Raw genomic sequence first — 5,571 nt, 5'->3', positions numbered from 1 at the left:
CCCCCAACTCTCTTTCCTGTGCACCCTCCTTCTCTCTTTCCCCGCTCCCTCCTTCTCTTTCCCCTGCTCCCCCCTCACTCTTTCCCCTGCTTGTTCCCTCTCTTCCCCTGCTCCCTCCCTCTCTTCTCCCCTGCTCCCTTTCTCACTCTCTTTCCCCTGCTCCCTCTCTTTCCCTCCCTCTCTCTTCCCCTCTCCCTCCCTCTCTCTTCCCCTCTCCCTCCCTCTCTCTTCCCCCTCTCCCTCTCTCTTCCCCCTCTCCCTCTCTCTTCCCCCTCTCCCTCTCTCTTCCCCCTCTCCCTCTCTCTTCCACCTCTCCCTCTCTCTTCCCCCTCTCCCTCTCTCTTCCCCCTCTCCCTCTCTCTTCCCCCTCTCCCTCTCTCTTCCACCTCTCCCTCTCTCTTCCCCCTCTCCCTCTCTCTTCCCCCTCTCCCTCCCTCTCTCTTCCCCCTCTCCCTCCCTCTCTCTTCCCCCTCTCCCTCCCTCTCTCTTCCCCCTCTCCCTCTCTCTTCCCCCTCTCCCTCTCTCTTCCCCCTCTCCCTCTCTCTTCCCCCTCTCCCTCTCTCTTCCCCCTCTCCCTCTCTCTTCCCCCTCTCCCTCTCTCTTCCCCCTCTCCCTCCCTCTCTCTTCCCCCTCTCCCTCTCTCTCTCTTCCCCCTCTCCCTCCCTCTCTCTTCCCCCTCTCCCTCCCTCTCTCTTCCCCCTCTCCCTCCCTCTCTCTTCCCCCTCTCCCTCTCTCTTCCCCCTCCCTCTCTCTTCCCCTGCTCCCTCCCTCTCTTCCCCTGCTCCCTCCCTCTCTTCCCCTGCTCCCTCCCTCTCTCTCCCCTGCTCCCTCCTCTCTCTTTTCCCTGCTCCCTCCTTTCCCCTGCTCCCTCCTCTCTTCCCCTGCTCCCTCCCTCACTCTTTCCCCTGCTTCCCTCTCTTCCCCTGCTCCCACCCTCTCTTCTCCCCTGCTCCCTCCCTCTCTCTTCCCCCTCTCCCTCCCTCTCTCTTCCCCCTCTCCCTCTCTCTTCCTCTGCTCCCTCCCTCTCTCTTCCTCCTCTCCCTCTCTTCCCCTGCTCCTTCCCCTGCTCCCTCCCTCTCTCTACCCCTGCTCCCTCCCTCTCTCTACCCCTGCTCCCTCTGTCTCTCTTCCCCTGCTCCCTCCCTCTCTCTTTTCCCCTGCTCCCTCACTCTTTCCCCTGCTCACTCCCTCTCTGTCCCCTGCTCCCTCCCTCTATCCCCTGCTCCCTCTCTTCCCCTGCTCCCTCGCTCTCCCTTACCCTGCTCCCTCTGTCTCTCTTACCCTGCTCCTTCCCTCTTTCTTTCCCCTGCTCGATCTCTCTCTTTCCCCCTGCTCCCCCTCTCTCTCTTTTCCCCTTCTCACTCTCTCTCTTTTCCCCTGCTCCCTCCCTCTCACTTTTCCCTTGCACCCTCTCTTTCCCCTGCTTGCTCCCTCTCTTCCCCTGCTCCCTCCCTCTCTGTTTCCCCGCTCCCTCACACTCTCTTTCCCCTGCTTGTTCCCTCTCTTTCCCCTGCTTGTTCCCTCTCTTCCCCTGCTTGCTCCCTCTCTTTCCCTGCTCCCTCCCTCTCTGTTTCCCCGCTCCCTCACACTCTCTTTCCCCTGCTCACCCAACTCTCTTTCCTGTGCACCCTCCTTCTCTCTTTCCCCGCTCCCTCCTTCTCTCTTTCCCCTGCTCCCCCCTCACTCTTTCCCCTGCTCCCTTCCTCATTCTTTCCCCTGCTCCCTCCCTCTGTCTTTCCCCTGCTCCCTCCCCCTCTTCTCCCCTGCTCCCTCTCTCTCTCTTTCCCCTCTCCCTCCCTCTCTCTTCCCCTACTCCCTCTCTCTTCTCCCTCTCTCTTCCCCTCTCCCTCCCTCTCTCTTCCCCTCCCTCTCTCTTCCCCTGCTCCCTCCCTCTCTCTTCCCCCCTCCCTCTCTTTTCCCCTGCTCCCTCCCCCCTCTCCCTCCCTCTCTCTTCCCCTCTCCCTCCCTCTCTCTTCCCCTCTCCCTCCCTCTCTCTTCCCCTGCTCCCTCCCTCTCTCTTCCCCCTCTCCCTTTCTCTTCCCCTGCTCCCTTGCTCTCCCTTTCCCCTGCTCCCTCCCTCTCTCTTTTCCCTTGCTCCCTCTCTCTTTCCCCTGCCCCCTCTCTCTTTTCCCTGCCTCCCTCTCACTTTTCCCTTGCTCCCTCTTTCCCCTGCTCGCTCCCTCTCTCTTCCACTGCTCCCTCCCCCTCTCTTTCCCCTGCTCCCTCCCCCTCTCTTTCCCCTGCTTCCTCCCTTTCTCTTCCCCTGCTTCCTCCCTCTCTCTTTCCCCTGCTCGCTCCCTCTCTTCCCCTGCTCCCTCCCTCTCTGTTTCCCCGCTCCCTCACACTCTTTCCCCTGCTCCCCCAACTCTCTTTCCTGTGCACCCTCCTTCTCTCTTTCCCCGCTCCCTCCCTCTCTCTTTCCCCTGCTCCCCCCTCACTCTTTCCCCTGCTCCCTTCCTCATTCTTTCCCCTGCTCCCTCCCTCTGTCTTTCCCCTGCTCCCTTCCACTCTCTTCCCCTGCTCCCTCCCTCTCCCTTTCCCCTGCTCCCTCCCTCTCCCCTGCTCCCTCCCTCTCCCCTGCTCCCTCCCTCTCTTCTCCCCTGCTCCCTCCCTCTCTTCTCCCCTGCTCCCACCCTCTCTTCTCCCCTGCTCCCTCCCTCTCCTCCCCTGCTCCCTCTCTCTCTCTTTCCCCTGCTCCCTCTCTTTCCCTCCCTCTCTCTTCCCCTCTCCCTCCCTCTCTCTTCCCCCTCTCCCTCCCTCTCTCTTCCCCCTCTCCCTCTCTCTTCCCCTGCTCCCTCCCTCTCTCTTCCTCCTCTCCCTCCCTCTCTCTTCCTCCTCTCCCTCTCTTCCCCTGCTCCTTCCCCCTGCTCCCTCCCTCTCTCTTCCCCTGCTCCCTCTGTCTCTCTTCCCCTGCTCCCTCCCTCTCTCTTTTCCCCTGCTCCCTCTCTCTTTCCCCTGCTCGCTCCCTCTCTTTCCTCTGCTCCCTCCCTCTATCCCCTGCTCCCTCCCTTACCCTGCTCCCTCTGTCTCTCTTACCCTGCTCCTTCCCTCTTTCTTTCCCCTGCTCGATCTCTCTCTTTCCCCCTGCTCCCCCTCTCTCTCTTTTCCCCTTCTCACTCTCTCTCTTTTCCCCTTCTCACTCTCTCTCTTTTCCCCTGCTCCCTCCCTCTCACTTTTCCCTTGCACCCTCTCTTTCCCCTGCTTGTTCCCTCTCTTCCCCTGCTCCCTCCCTCTCTGTTTCCCCGCTCCCTCACACTCTCTTTCCCCTGCTCCCCCAACTCTCTTTCCTGTGCACCCTCCTTCTCTCTTTCCCCGCTCCCTCCTTCTCTCTTTCCCTGCTCCCCCCTCACTCTTTCCCCTGCTCCCTTCCTCATTCTTTCCCCTGCTCCCTCCCTCTGTCTTTCCCCTGCTCCCTCCCTCTCTTCTCCCCTGCTCCCTCTCTCTCTCTTTCCCCTCTCCCTCCCTCTCTCTTCCCCTACTCCCTCTCTCTTCTCCCTCTCTCTTCCCCTCTCCCTCCCTCTCTCTTCCCCTCCCCCTCCCTCTCTCTTCCCCTGCTCCCTCCCTCTCTCTTCCCCCTCTCCCTCCCTCTCTTTTCCCCTGCTCCCTCCCCCCTCTCCCTCCCTCTCTCTTCCCCTCTCCCTCCCTCTATCTTCACCTCTCCCTCTCTCTTCCCCTCTCCCTCCCTCTCTCTTCCCCTCTCCCTCCCTCTCTCTTCCCCTGCTCCCTCGCTCTCCCTTTCCCCTGCTCCCTCCCTCTCTTCTCCCCTGCTCCCTCCCTCTCTTCTCCCCTGCTCCCTCCCTCTCTTCTCCCCTGCTCCCTCCCTCTCTTCTCCCCTGCTCGCTCCCTCTCTTTCCCCTGCTCTCACTCTCTCTCTCTTTTTGCTTGCTCCAGCACTCTCTCTTTCCCCTGCTCGCTCCCTCTCTCTTCCCCCTGCTCCCTCCCTCTCTTCTCCCCTGCTCCCTCCCTCTCTCTTTCCCCTGCTCCCTCCCTCTCTCTTTCCCCTGCTCCCTCTCTCTCTTTCCCCTGCTCCCTCTCTCTCTTCCCCCTGCTCCCTCTCTCTCTTCCCCCTCTCCCTCTCTCTTCCCCCTCTCCCTCTCTCTTCCACCTCTCCCTCTCTCTTCCCCCTCTCCCTCCCTCTCTCTTCCCCCTCTCCCTCCCTCTCTCTTCCCCCTCTCCCTCCCTCTCTCTTCCCCCTCTCCCTCTCTCTTCCCCCTCTCCCTCTCTCTTCCCCCTCTCCCTCTCTCTTCCCCCTCTCCCTCTCTCTTCCCCCTCTCCCTCTCTCTCTCTTCCCCCTCTCCCTCCCTCTCTCTTCCCCCTCTCCCCCCCTCTCTCTTCCCCCTCTCCCTCCCTCTCTCTTCCCCCTCTCCCTCTCTCTTCCCCCTCCCTCTCTCTTCCCCTGCTCCCTCCCTCTCTTCCCCTGCTCCCTCCCTCTCTTCCCCTGCACCCTCCCTCTCTCTTCCCCTGCTCCCTCCCTCTCTCTTTTCCCCTGCTCCCTCTCTCTTCCCCTGCTCCCTCCCTCTCCCTTTCCCCTGCTCCCTCCCTTTCCCCTGCTCCCACCCTCTCTTCTCCCCTGCTCCCTCCCTCTCTCTTCCCCCTCTCCCTCCCTCTCTCTTCCCCCTCTCCCTCTCTCTTCCTCTGCTCCCTCCCTCTCTCTTCCTCCTCTCCCTCCCTCTCTCTTCCTCCTCTCCCTCTCTTCCCCTGCTCCTTCCCCCTGCTCCCTCCCTCTCTCTTCCCCTGCTCCCTCTGTCTCTCTTCCCCTGCTCCCTCCCTCTCTCTTTTCCCCTGCTCCCTCACTCTTTCCCCTGCTCACTCCCTCTCTGTCCCCTGCTCCCTCCCTCTATCCCCTGCTCCCTCTCTTCCCCTGCTCCCTCGCTCTCCCTTACCCTGCTCCTTCCCTCTTTCTTTCCCCTGCTCGATCTCTCTCTTTCCCCCTGCTCCCCCTCTCTCTCTTTTCCCCTTCTCACTCTCTCTCTTTTCCCCTGCTCCCTCCCTCTCACTTTTCCCTTGCACCCTCTCTTTCCCCTGCTTGCTCCCTCTCTTCCCCTGCTCCCTCCCTCTCTGTTTCCCCGCTCCCTCACACTCTCTTTCCCCTGCTCACCCAACTCTCTTTCCTGTGCACCCTCCTTCTCTCTTTCCCCGCTCCCTCCTCTCTTTCCCCTGCTCCCCCCTCACTCTTTCCCCTGCTCCCTTCCTCATTCTTTCCCCTGCTCCCTCCCTCTGTCTTTCCCCTGCTCCCTCCCCCTCTTCTCCCCTGCTCCCTCTCTCTCTCTTTCCCCTCTCCCTCCCTCTCTCTTCCCCTACTCCCTCTCTCTTCTCCCTCTCTCTTCCCCTCTCCCTCCCTCTCTCTTCCCCCTCCCTCTCTCTTCCCCTGCTCCCTCCCTCTCTCTTCCCCCCTCCCTCTCTTTTCCCCTGCTCCCTCCCCCCTCTCCCTCCCTCTCTCTTCCCCTCTCCCTCCCTCTCTCTTCCCCTCTCCCTCCCTCTCTCTTCCCCTGCTCCCTCCCTCTCTCTTCCCCTGCTCCCTCCCTCTCTCTTCCCCCTCTCCCTATCTCTTCCCCTGCTCCCTTGCTCTCC

The sequence above is a fragment of the Hypanus sabinus genome, unplaced genomic scaffold (assembly GCF_030144855.1).
Source record: "Hypanus sabinus isolate sHypSab1 unplaced genomic scaffold, sHypSab1.hap1 scaffold_318, whole genome shotgun sequence".
Classification (NCBI taxonomy): domain Eukaryota; kingdom Metazoa; phylum Chordata; class Chondrichthyes; order Myliobatiformes; family Dasyatidae; genus Hypanus; species Hypanus sabinus.
This window is presented reverse-complemented; position numbering follows the sequence as displayed.